Below are 19,725 nucleotides of genomic sequence, written 5' to 3'. Positions count from 1 at the left end.
TGCGCTCACACATGACTTACCGCTCACACATCGCACGCTGCGCTCACACGACTTACCGCTCACACAACGCACGTTGCGTTCACACATGACTTACCGCTCACACATCGCCCGCTGCGCTCACACATGACTTACCGCTCACACATCGCACGCTGCGCTCACACATGACTTACCGCTCACACATCGCACGCTGCGCTCACACATGACTTACCGCTCACACATCGTACGCTGCGCTCACACATGACTTACCGCTCACACATCACACGCTGCGCTCACACATGACTTACCGCTCACACATCGCACGCTGCGCTCACACATGACGTACCGCTCACACATGACTTACCGCTCACACATCGTGCGCTGCGCTCACACATGACTTACCGCTCGCATATTGCACGCTGCGCTCACACATGACTTAAAGGCTCACACATCGCACGCTGCGCTCACACATGACTTAAAGGCTCACACATCGCACGCTGGGCTCACACATGACTTACCGCTCACACATCGCCCGCTGCACTCACACATGACTTACCGCTCACACATGACTTACCACTCACACATCGCACGCTGCGCTCACACATGACTTACCGCTCACACATCGCACGCTGCGCTCACACATCACTTACCGCTCACACATGACTTACCGCTCACACATCGCCCGCTGCGCTCACACATGACTTAACCCTCACACAACGCACGCTGCGCTCACACATCACTTACCGCTCACACATGACTTACCGCTCACACATCGCACGCTGCGCTCACACATGACTTACCGCTCACACATGACTTACCGCTCACACATGACCCGCTGCGCTCACACATGACTTACCGCTCACACATCGCACGCTGCGCTCACACATGACTTACCGCTCACACATCGCACGCTGCGCTCACACGACTTACCGCTCACACAACGCACGTTGCGTTCACACATGACTTACCGCTCACACATCGCCCGCTGCGCTCACACATGACTTACCGCTCACACATCGCACGCTGCGCTCACACATGACTTACCGCTCGCACGTCGCACACTGAGCTCACACATGACTTACCGCTCACACATCGCACGCTGCGCTCACACATGACTTACCGCTCACACATGACTTACCGCTCACACATGACGTACCGCTCACACATCGCACGCTGCGCTCACACATGACTAAGCGCTTGCACATTATAGGTACACATACCTCGGCCTCTCAGGATGGATCCAGCGTGTAGCAGTGGCCGCTCCTTGCTCTCTCTGCTCATCAGATGAATGAGGTCAGACGTCATCCAATCAGCGAGCTCCCACCTCCTCACATCCTGAGATCCTCATCTCCTCTGCCTACAACTCCCATCAGCAGCAGCGGAATCCAAGACAAGGGAAGAGGAGCAGCGAATCATACAGACGACATCCTGTACTACACATGGCCACAAAACACACTGATATATACACTGATACATAGATCACACACTGATACACACACTGCACACACTGATACATACACTGCACACACTGATACATAGATCACACACTGATACACACACTGCACACACTGATACATACACTGCACACACTGATACATACACTGATACACACACTGATACATAGACTGCACACACTGATACATACACTACACACTGATACATACACTGCACACACTGATACATAGATCACACACTGATACACACACTGCACACACTGATACATACACTGCACACACTGATACACACACTGCACACACTGATACATAGATCACACACTGATACACACACTGCACACACTGATACATAGACTACACACACTGATACATACACTGCACACACTGATACATACACTGCACACACTGATACACACACTACACACACTGATACATAGACTGCACACACTGATACACACACTGCACACACTGATACATAAACTACACACACTGATGCACACACTACACACACTGATACATACACTGCACACACTGATACATACACTGCACTCACTGATACACTACACACACTGATACATACACTGCACACACTGATACATACACTGCACACACTGATACACACACTACACACACTGATACATAGACTGCACACACTGATACATAGACTACACACACTGATACATACACTACACACACTGATACATACACTGCACACACTGATACATACACTGCACACACTGATACATAGACTGCACACACTGATACATACACTACACACACTGATACATAGACTGCACACACTGATACACTGCACACACTGATACATAGACTACACACACTGATACATACACTACACACACTGATACATACACTACACACACTGATACACACACTGCACACACTGATACATAGACTACACACACTGATACATACACTGCACACACTGATACATACACTGCACACACTGATACATACACTACACACACTGATACACTGCACACACTGATACATACACTGCACACACTGATACATACACTGCACACACTGATACACACACTACACACACTGATACATACACTGCACACACTGATACACACACTGCACACACTGATACATAGACTACACACACTGATACATACACTGCACACACTGATACATACACTGCACACACTGATACATACACTACACACACTGATACACTGCACACACTGATACATACACTGCACACACTGATACATACACTGCACACACTGATACACACACTACACACACTGATACATACACTGCACACACTGATACATAGACTACACACACTGATACATACACTACACACACTAATACATACACTGCACACACTGATACATACACTACACACACTGATACACTGCACACACTGATACATACACTGCACACACTGATACATACACTGCACACACTGATACATACACTGCACACACTGATACATACACTGATACACACTGATACACTACACACACTGATACATACACTGCACACACTGATACATAGACTGCACACACTGATACATACACTACACACACTGATACATACACTACACACATTGATACACACACTGCACACACTGATACACACACTGCACACACTGATACATACACTACACACACTGATACATAAACTGCACACACTGATACACACACTGCACACACTGATACACAAACTGCACACACTGATACATACACTACACACACTGATACACACACTGCACACACTGATACACACACTGCACACACTGATACATACACTACACACACTGATACATACACTGCACACACTGATACACACACTGCACACACTGATACACACACTGCACACACTGATACATACACTACACACACTGATACACACACTGCACACACTGATACACACACTGCACACACTGATACATACACTACACACACTGATACACACACTGATACACACACTGCACACACTGATACATACACTACACACACTGATACACACACTACACACACTGATACACTACACACACTGATACATACACTGCACACACTGATACATACACTGCACACACTGATACACAGACTACACACACTGATACACACACTGCACACACTGATACATACACTACACACACTGATACACACACTGATACACACACTGCACACACTGATACATACACTACACACACTGATACATACACTGCACACACTGATACATACACTACACACACTGATACACACACTACACACACTGATACACACACTACACACACTGATACATACACTGCACACACTGATACATACACTGCACACACTGATACACAGACTGCACACACTGATACATACACTACACACACTGATACATACACTACACACACTGATACATCCACTGCACACACTGATACACACACTGCACACACTGATACATACACTACACACACTGATACACACACTGCACACACTGATACACACACTGCACACACTGATACATACACTGCACACACTGATACACACACTGCACACACTGATACACAGACTGCACACACTGATACATACACTGCACACACTGATACATACATTACACACACTGATACATACACTGCACACACTGATACATACACTGCACACACTGATACATACACTACACACTGATACATACATTACACACACTGATACATACACTACACACACTGATACATACACTGCACACACTGATACATCCACTGCACACACTGATACACACACTGCACACACTGATACATACACTACACACACTGATACACACACTGCACACACTGATACACACACTGCACACACTGATACATACACTGCACACACTGATACACACACTGCACACACTGATACATACATTACACACACTGATACATACACTGCACACACTGATACATACATTACACACACTGATACATACACTTCACACACTGATACATACACTGCACACACTGATACACACACTGCACACACTGATACACAGACTGCACACACTGATACATACACTGCACACACTGATACATACACTGCACACACTGATACACAGACTGCACACACTGATACATACACTGCACACACTGATACATACACTGCACACACTGATACACAGACTGCACACACTGATACATACACTGCACACACTGATACATACACTACACACACTGATACACCACACACACTGATACACAGACTGCACACACTGATACATACACTGCACACACTGATACACAGACTGCACACACTGATACATACACTGCACACACTGATACATACACTGCACACACTGATACACACACTGCACACACTGATACACACACTGCACACACTGATACATACACTGCACACACTGATACACACACTGCACACACTGATACACAGACTGCACACACTGATACATACACTGCACACACTGATACATACACTACACACACTGATACATACACTGCACACACTGATACATACACTGCACACACTGATACATACACTGCACACACTGATACACAGACTGCACACACTGATACATACACTGCACACACTGAAACATACGCTACACACACTGATACATACACTGCACACACTGATACACAGACTGCACACACTGATACATACACTGCACACACTGATACATACACTGCACACACTGATACACAGACTGCACACACTGATACACACACTGATACACACACTGATACATACACTACACACACTACATACACTGCACACACTGATACATTCACTGCACACACTGATACATACACTGCACACACTGATACATAGACTGCACACACTGATACATACACTGCACACACTGATACACAGACTGCACACACTGATACATACACTACACACACTGATACACAGACTGCACACACTGATACATACACTACACACACTGATACATACACTACACACACTGATACACACACTACACACACTGATACATACACTGCACACACTGATACACACACTGCACACACTGATACACAGACTGCACACACTAATACATACACTACACACACTGATACATACACTACACACACTGATACATACACTACACACACTGATACACACACTACACACACTGATACACACACTACACACACTGATACACACACTGCACACACTGATACATACACTGCACACACTGATACACACACTGCACACACTGATACACAGACTGCACACACTGATACATACACTACACACACTGATACATACACTACACACACTGATACATACACTACACACACTGATACACACACTGATACACACACTGCACACACTGATACACAGACTGCACACACTGATACATACACTACACACACTGATACATACACTACACACACTGATACATACACTACACACACTGATACATACACTGCACACACTGATACATACACTACACACACTGATACATACACTACACACACTGATACACACACTGCACACACTGATACATACACTGCACACACTGATACATACACTACACACACTGATACATACACTTCACACACTGATACATACACTACACACACTGATACATACACTACACACACTACATACACTACACACACTGATACATACACTGCACACACTGATACACACACTGCACACACTGATACATACACTACACACACTGATACACACTGCACACACTGATACATACACTGCACACACTGATACATACACTACACACACTGCACACACTGATACACACACTGCACACACTGATACATAGATCACACACTGATACACACACTGCACACACTGATACACACACTGCACACACTGATACATACACTGATACACACTGATACATACACTGCACACACTGATACATACACTGCACACACTGATACATACACTGCACACACTGATACACACTGCACACACTGATACATACACTACACACACTTATACACACGCTGATACATACACTGCACACACTGATACATAAACTGCACACACTGATACATAAACTGCACACACTGATACATACACTACACACACTGATACATAGATCACACACTGATACATACACTGCACACACTGATACATAGACTGCACACACTGATACACACACTACACACACTGATACATACACTACACACACTGATACACACACTACACACACTGATACATACACTGCACACACTGATACACACACTACACACACTGATACATACACTACACACACTGATACATACACTACACACACTGATACACACACTGCACACACTGATACACACACTGCACACACTGATACATAAACTGCACACACTGATACATAGACTGCACACACTGATACACACACTACACACACTGATACATAGATCACACACTGATACATACACTGCACACACTGATACACACACTACACACACTGATACATACACTGCACACACTGATACACACACTACACACACTGATACATACACTACACACACTGATACATACACTGCACACACTGATACACACACTACACACACTGATACACACACTGCACACACTGATACACACACTGCACACACTGATACACACACTGATACATACACTGCACACACTGATACACACACTACACACACTGATACATAAACTGCACACACTGATACACACACTGCACACACTGATACACACACTGCACACACTGATACACACACTGCACACACTGATACACACACTGATACATACACTGCACACACTGATACACACACTACACACACTGATACACACACTGATACACACACTGCACACACTGATACACACACTGATACATACACTGCACACACTGATACATACACTACACACACTGATACATAAACTGCACACACTGATACACACACTGCACACACTGATACACACACTGCACACACTGATACATACACTACACACACTGATACACACACTACACACACTGATACATACACTACACACACTGATACATACACTACACACACTGATACATAAACTGCACACACTGATACACACACTGCACACACTGATACACACACTGCACACACTGATACATACACTGCACACACTGATACACACACTGCACACACTGATACATACACTACACACACTGATACACACACTACACACACTGATACATACACTACACACACTGATACATACACTGCACACACTGATACATACACTGCACACACTGATACACACACTACACACACTGATACATACACTGCACACACTGATACATACACTGCACACACTGATACAAAGACTACATACACTGCACACACTGATACACACACTGCACACACTGATACATACACTGCACACACTGATACACACACTGCACACACTGATACATAGACTGCACACACTGATACATACACTACACACACTGATACATACACTGCACACACTGATACATACACTGCACATGCTGATACACAGACTACACACACTGATACATACACTGCACACACTGATACACACACTGCACACACTGATACATACACTGCACACACTGATACACACACTGCACACACTGATACATACACTGCACACACTGATACACTGCACACACTGATACACTGCACACACTGATACACACACTGCACACACTGATACACAGACTACACACACTGATACATACACTGCACACACTGATACACACACTGCACACACTGATACACAGACTACACACACTGATACATACACTGCACACACTGATACACACACTGCACACACTGATACATACACTGCACACACTGATACACACACTGCACACACTGATACATACACTACACACACTGATACATAGACTGCACACACTGATACATACACTGCACACACTGATACACACACTGCACACACTGATACATACACTGCACACACTGATACATACACTGCACACACTGATACACACACTGCACACACTGATACATACACTGCACACACTGATACACTGCACACACTGATACACTGCACACACTGATACACACACTGCACACACTGATACACAGACTACACACACTGATACATACACTGCACACACTGATACACACACTGCACACACTGATACATACACTGCACACACTGATACACACACTGCACACACTGATACACACACTGCACACACTGATACACACACTGCACACACTGATACACTGCACACACTGATACACTGCACACACTGATACACACACTGCACACACTGATACACAGACTACACACACTGATACATACACTGCACACACTGATACACAGACTACACACACTGATACATACACTGCACACACTGATACACACACTGCACACACTGATACACTGCACACACTGATACACACACTGCACACACTGATACACTGCACACACTGATACACTGCACACACTGATGCACACACTGATACACAGACTACACACACTGATACATACACTGCACACACTGATACACACACTGCACACACTGATACATACACTGCACACACTGATACACACACTGCACACACTGATACATACACTACACACACTGATACATAGACTGCACACACTGATACATACACTGCACACACTGATACACACACTGCACACACTGATACATACACTGCACACACTGATACACACACTGCACACACTGATACATACACTGCACACACTGATACATACACTGCACACACTGATACATACACTGCACACACTGATACATACACTACACACACTGATACACACACTGCACACACTGATACATACACTGCACACACTGATACATACACTGCACACACTGATACATACACTGCACACACTGATACACACACTACACACACTGATACATACACTGCACACACTGATACATAGACTGCACACACTGATACATAGACTGCACACACTGATACATACACTGCACACACTGATACATACACTGCACACACTGATACATACACTACACACACTGATACATAGACTGCACACACTGATACATACACTGCACACACTGATACATACACTACACACACTGATACATACACTGCACACACTGATACACACACTACACACACTGATACATACACTACACACACTGATACATACACTGCACACACTGATACACACACTACACACACTGATACATACACTACACACACTGATACATACACTGCACACACTGATACACACACTACACACACTGATACATACACTACACACACTGATACATACACTACACACACTGATACATACACTGCACACACTGATACACACACTACACACACTGATACATACACTACACACACTGATACATACACTGCACACACTGATACACTGCACACACTGATACACACACTGCACACACTGATACACTGCACACACTGATACACTGCACACACTGATACACACACTGCACACACTGATACACAGACTACACACACTGATACATACACTGCACACACTGATACACACACTGCACACACTGATACATACACTGCACACACTGATACACACACTGCACACACTGATACATACACTACACACACTGATACATAGACTGCACACACTGATACATACACTGCACACACTGATACACACACTGCACACACTGATACATACACTGCACACACTGATACATACACTGCACACACTGATACACACACTGCACACACTGATACATACACTGCACACACTGATACACTGCACACACTGATACACTGCACACACTGATACACACACTGCACACACTGATACACAGACTACACACACTGATACATACACTGCACACACTGATACACACACTGCACACACTGATACATACACTGCACACACTGATACACACACTGCACACACTGATACACTGCACACACTGATACACACACTGCACACACTGATACACTGCACACACTTATACACTGCACACACTGATACACACACTGCACACACTGATACACAGACTACACACACTGATACATACACTGCACACACTGATACACAGACTACACACACTGATACATACACTGCACACACTGATACACACACTGCACACACTGATACACTGCACACACTGATACACACACTGCACACACTGATACACTGCACACACTGATACACTGCACACACTGATGCACACACTGATACACAGACTACACACACTGATACATACACTGCACACACTGATACACACACTGCACACACTGATACATACACTGCACACACTGATACACACACTGCACACACTGATACATACACTACACACACTGATACATAGACTGCACACACTGATACATACACTGCACACACTGATACACACACTGCACACACTGATACATACACTGCACACACTGATACACACACTGCACACACTGATACATACACTGCACACACTGATACATACACTGCACACACTGATACATACACTGCACACACTGATACATACACTACACACACTGATACATACACTGCACACACTGATACATACACTGCACACACTGATACATACACTGCACACACTGATACATACACTGCACACACTGATACATACACTACACACACTGATACACACACTGCACACACTGATACATACACTGCACACACTGATACATACACTGCACACACTGATACATACACTGCACACACTGATACACACACTACACACACTGATACATACACTGCACACACTGATACATAGACTGCACACACTGATACATAGACTGCACACACTGATACATACACTACACACACTGATACATACACTGCACACACTGATACATACACTACACACACTGATACATACACTGCACACACTGATACACACACTACACACACTGATACATACACTACACACACTGATACATACACTGCACACACTGATACACTGCGCACACTGATACACACACTGCACACACTGATACACACACTAAACACACTGATACATACACTGCACACACTGATACACACACTGATACATACACTACACACACTGATACATAAACTGCACACACTGATACACACACTGCACACACTGATACATACACTACATACACTGATACACACACTGCACACTGATACACACACTACACACACTGATACATACACTGCACACACTGATACATACACTGCACACACTGATACAAAGACTACATACACTGCACACACTGATACACACACTGCACACACTGATACATACACTGCACACACTGATACACACACTGCACACACTGATACATAGACTGCACAAACTGATACATACACTACACACACTGATACACACACTGCACACACTGATACATAGACTGCACACACTGATACATACACTGCACACGCTGATACACAGACTACACACACTGATACATACACTGCACACACTGATACACTGCACACACTGATACACACACTGCACACACTGATACACAGACTACACACACTGATACATACACTGCACACACTGATACACACACTGCACACACTGATACACTGCACACACTTATACACACACTGCACACACTGATACATAAACTGCACACACTGATACACACACTGCACACACTGATACACACACTGCACACACTGATGCATACACTACACACACTGATACATACACTGCACACACTGATACACACACTGCACACACTGATACACACACTACACACACTGATACATACACTGCACACACTGATACATACACTGCACACACTGATACAAAGACTACATACACTGCACACACTGATACACACACTGCACACACTGATACATACACTACACACACTGATACATACACTGCACACACTGATACATACACTGCACACGCTGATACACAGACTACACACACTGATACACACACTGCACACACTGATACACACACTGCACACACTGATACATACACTGCACACACTGATACACACACTGCACACACTGATACATACACTGCACACACTGATACACTGCACACACTGATACACTGCACACACTGATACACACACTGCACACACTGATACACAGACTACACACACTGATACATACACTGCACACACTGATACACACACTGCACACACTGATACACTGCACACACTGATACACACACTGCACACACTGATACACTGCACACACTGATACACTGCACACACTGATACACACACTGCACACACTGATACACAGACTACACACACTGATACATACACTGCACACACTGATACACACACTGCACACACTGATACACACACTGCACACACTGATACACACACTGCACACACTTATACGTACACTACACACACTGATACATAGACTGCACACACTGATACATACACTGCACACACTGATACACACACTTCACACACTGATACATACACTGCACACACTGATGCATACACTGCACACACTGATACACACACTGCACACACTGATACATACACTGCACACACTGATACACTGCACACACTGATACACACACTGCACACACTGATACACAGACTACACACACTGATACATACACTGCACACACTGATACACACACTGCACACACTGATACACAGACTACACACACTGATACATACACTGCACACACTGATACACAGACTACACACACTGATACACACACTGCACACACTGATACACACACTGCACACACTGATACACTGCACACACTGATACACACACTGCACACACTGATACACTGCACACACTAATACACTGCACACACTGATGCACACACTGATACACAGACTACACACACTGATACATACACTGCACACACTGATACACACATTGCACACACTGATACATACACTGCACACACTGATACACACACTGCACACACTGATACATACACTACACACACTGATACATAGACTGCACACACTGATACATACACTGCACACACTGATACACACACTGATACATACACTGCACACACTGATACACACACTGCACACACTGATACATACACTGCACATACTGATACATACACTGCACACACTGATACATACACTGCACACACTGATACATACACTACACACACTGATACACACACTGCACACACTGATACATACACTGCACAAACTGATACATACACTGCACACACTGAGACACACACTACACACACTGATACACACACTGCACACACTGATACATAGACTGCACACACTGATACATAGACTGCACACACTGATACATACACTGCACACACTGATACATACACTACACACACTGATACATAGACTGCACACACTGATACATACACTGCACACACTGATACATACACTACACACACTGATACATGCACTGCACACACTGATACACACACTACACACACTGATACATACACTACACACACTGATACATACACTGCACACACTGATACACACACTACACACACTGATACATAAACTACACACACTGATACATACACTGCACACACTGATACACACACTACACACACTGATACACACACTACACACACTGATACATACACTGCACACACTGATACACACACTACACACACTGATACACACACTACACACACTGATACATACACTACACACACTGATACACACACTACACACACTGATACATACACTGCACACACTGATACACACACTGCACACACTGATACACACACTACACACACTGATACATACACTGCACACACTGATACACACACTACACACACTGATGCATACACTACACACACTGATACATAAACTGCACACACTGATACACACACTGCACACACTGATACATACACTACATACACTGATACACACACTGCACACTGATACACACACTACACACACTGATACATACACTGCACACACTGATACATACACTGCACACACTGATACAAAGACTATATACACTGCACACACTGATACACACACTGCACACACTGATACATACACTGCACACACTGATACACACACTGCACACACTGAGACATAGACTGCACACACTGATACATACACTACACACACTGATACATACACTGCACACGCTGATACACAGACTACACACACTGATACATACACTGCACACACTGATACACTGCACACACTGATACACACACTGCACACACTGATACACAGACTACACACACTGATACATACACTGCACACACTGATACACACACTGCACACACTGATACACAGACTGCACACACTGATACATACACTGCACACACTGATACACACACTGCACACACTGATACATACACTGCACACACTGATACACACACTGCACACACTGATACATACACTACACACACTGATACATAGACTGCACACACTGATACATACACTGCACACACTGATACATACACTACACACACTGATACACACACTGCACACACTGATACATACACTGCACACACTGATACATACACTGCACACACTGATACATACACTGCACACACTGATACACACACTACACACACTGATACATACACTGCACACACTGATACACACACTACACACACTGATACATACACTGCACACACTGATACATAGACTGCACACACTGATACACACACTACACACACTGATACATACACTGCACACACTGATACACACACTGCACACACTGATACATACACTGCACACACTGATACACACACTGCACACACTGATACATACACTGCACACACTGATACACACACTGCACACACTGATACACACACTGCACACACTGATACATAGACTGCACACACTGATACATAGAGTGCACACACTGATACACACACTACACACACTGATATATACACTACACACACTGATACACACACTACACACACTGATACACACACTACACACACTGATACATACACTACACACACTGATACATACACTACACACACTGATACATACACTGCACACACTGATACATACACTGCACACACTGATTCATACACTACACACACTGATACACACACTACACACACTGATACATACACTGCACACACTGATACATAGACTGCACACACTGATACATACACTGCACACACTGATACATACACTACACACACTGATACATAGACTGCACACACTGATACATACACTGCACACACTGATACATACACTGCACACACTGATACACTACACACACTGATACACACACTGCACACACTGATACACACACTGCACACACTGATACATACACTGCACACACTGATACATACACTACACACACTGATACATACACTACACACACTGATACATACACTACACACACTGATACATACACTACACACACTGATACACACACTACACACACTGATACATACACTGCACACACTGATACACTACACACACTGATACACACAATGCACACACTGATACACACACTGCACACACTGATACATACACTGCACACACTGATACATACACTACACACACTGATACATACACTGCATACACTGATACATACACTGCACACACTGATACATACACTGCACACACTGATACATACACTACACACACTGATACATACACTGCACACACTGATACACACACTGCACACACTGATACACACACTACACACACTGATACATACACTGCACACACTGATACATACACTGCACACACTGATACACACACTGCACACACTGATACATACACTACACACACTGATACACACACTGCACACACTGATACACACACTGCACACACTGATATATACACTGCACACGCTGATATATACACTGCACACACTGATACATACACTACACACACTGATACACACACTGCACACACTGATACACACACTACACACACTGATACACACACTGCACACACTGATACACACACTACACACACTGATACATACACTGCACACACTGATACATACACTGCACACACTGATACATACACTGCACACACTGATACATACACTACACACACTGATACACACACTGCACACACTGATACACACACTACACACACTGATACACACACTGCACACACTGATACACACTACACACACTGATACATACACTGCACACACTGATACATACACTGCACACACTGATACATACACTACACACACTGATACACACACTGCACACACTGATACACACACTACACACTGATACATACACTGCACACACTGATACACACACTGCACACACTGATACATACACTGCACACACTGATACATAAACTGCACACACTGATACATACACTACACACACTGATACACAGACTGCACACACTGATACACAGACTACACACACTGATACATAGACTGCACACACTGATACACACACTACACACACTGATACATACACTGCACACACTGATACATACACTGCACACACTGATACATACACTACACACACTGATACATAAACTGCACACACTGATACATACACTACACACACTGATACACAGACTGCACACACTGATACACAGACTACACACACTGATACATAGACTGCACACACTGATACACACACTACACACACTGATACACACACTGCACACACTGATACACACACTGATACACACACTGCACACACTGATACACACACTACACACACTGATACATACACTGCACACACTGATACATACACTGCACACACTGATACATAAACTGGACACACTGATACATACACTACACACACTGATACATAGACTGCACACACTGATACATACACTACACACTGATACACACACTACACACACTGATACACACACTACACACACTGATACATACACTGCACACACTGATACATACACTACACACACTGATACACACACTGCACACACTGATACATACACTGCACACACTGATACATAAACTACACACACTGATACACACACTGCACACACTGATACACACACTGATACACACACTGCACACACTGATACATAGACTACACACACTGATACATACACTGCACACACTGATACATACACTGCACACACTGATACATACACTGCACACACTGATACACACACTGATACACACACTGCACACACTGATACACACACTACACACACTGATACATACACTACACACACTGATACATACACTGCACACACTGATACATACAATGCACACACTGATACACTGCACACACTGATACATACACTACACACACTGATACACACACTACACACACTGATACATACACTGCACACACTGATACATACACTGCACACACTGATACACAGACTACACACACTGATACACACACTGCACACACTGATACATACACTACACACACTGATACATACACTGCACACACTGATACACACACTGCACACACTGATACATTCACTGCACACACTGATACATACACTGCACACACTGATACATACACTGCACACACTGATACATACACTACACACACTGATACATACACTACACACACTGATACACACACTTCGAACACTGATACATACACTGCACACACTGATACATACACTACACACACTGATACATACACTGCACACACTACACACACTGATACACACACTACACACACTGATACATACACTACACACACTGATACACACACTACACACACTGATACACACACTACACACACTGATACATACACTGCACACACTGATACATACACTGCACACACTGATACATACACTACACACACTGATACATACACTGCACACACTGATACACACACTGATACATACACTGCACACACTGATACATACACTGCACACACTGATACATACACTACACACACTGATACATACACTGCACACACTGATACATAGACTGCACACACTGATACATAGACTACACACACTGATACATACACTACACACACTGATACATACACTACACACACTGATACATACACTACACACACTGATACACACACTGCACACACTGATACACAGACTACACACACTGATACATAGACTGCACACACTGATACATAAACTGCACACACTGATACACACACTGCACACACTGATAAATAGACTGCACACACTGATACATACACTACACACACTGATACATACACTGCACACACTGATACATAAACTGCACACACTGATACACACACTGCACACACTGATACATACACTGCACACACTGCACACACTGATACATACACTGCACACACTGATACATAAACTGCACACACTGATACACACACTACACACACTGATACATACACTGCACACACTGATACTTACACTACACACACTGATACATACACTACACACACTGATACATACACTACACACACTGATACATACACTGCACACACTGATACATAAACTGCACACACTGATACACACACTGCACACACTGATAAATAGACTGCACACACTCATACATACACTGCACACACTGATACATACACTGCACACACTGATACATACACTACACACACTGATACATACACTGCACACACTGATACATACACTGCACACACTGATACATACACTGCACACACTGATACATACACTACACACACTGATACATACACTGCACACACTGATACATACACTGCACACACTGATACATACACTGCACACACTGATACATACACTACACACACTGATACATACACTTCACACACTGATACATACACTGCACACACTGATACATACACTACACACAGTGATACATACACTGCACACACTGATACATACACTACACACACTGATACACACACTACACACACTGATACATACACTGCTCACACAGATACATACACTACACACACTGATACATACACTACACACACTGATACACACACTGCACACACTGATACATACACTGCACACACTGATACATACACTGCACACACTGATACATACACTGCACACATTGATACACACACTGCACACACTGATACATACACTGCACACACTGATACATACACTACACACACTGATACATACACTGCACACACTGATACATACACTGCACACACTGATACATAAACTGCACACACTGATACACACACTGCACACACTGATAAATAGACTGCACACACTGATACATACACTGCACACACTGATACATACACTGCACACACTGATACATACACTACACACACTGATACACACACTACACACACTGATACACACACTACACACACTGATACATACACTGCACACACTGATACATACACTACACACACTGATACATACACTGCACACACTGATACACACACTGCACACACTGATACATACACTGCACACACTGATACATACACTGCACACACTGATACATACACTGCACACACTGATACACACATTGCACACACTGATACACACACTACACACACTGATACATACACTGATACATACACTACACACACTGATACAGACACTACACACTGATACATACACTACACACACTGA

At 43.8% G+C, this 19,725-nt stretch overlaps 1 protein-coding gene across 1 annotated transcript in view; it reads right to left on the bottom strand.

The window, feature by feature from the left end:
• The window catches only part of RPS6KL1 (ribosomal protein S6 kinase like 1), a 39,033-nt gene extending 37,683 nt beyond the window's left edge, over positions 1-1,350 (bottom strand). The window contains exon 1 of the mRNA XM_073638168.1: positions 1,197-1,350. The gene's annotated coding sequence lies outside the window, so the exon portion shown is untranslated. The remainder of the gene's footprint in view (positions 1-1,196) is intronic.
• Between the last annotated feature and the right edge of the window lie 18,375 nt (positions 1,351-19,725).

This window comes from Phyllobates terribilis, unplaced genomic scaffold (genome assembly GCF_046119375.1).
Source record: "Phyllobates terribilis strain yellow unplaced genomic scaffold, ASM4611937v1 Scaffold_7__3_contigs__length_470593459, whole genome shotgun sequence".
Taxonomy (NCBI): Eukaryota; Metazoa; Chordata; class Amphibia; order Anura; family Dendrobatidae; genus Phyllobates; species Phyllobates terribilis.
Note: the sequence above shows the minus strand (reverse complement) of the source record. Positions and strands in the feature narration are given on the sequence as shown.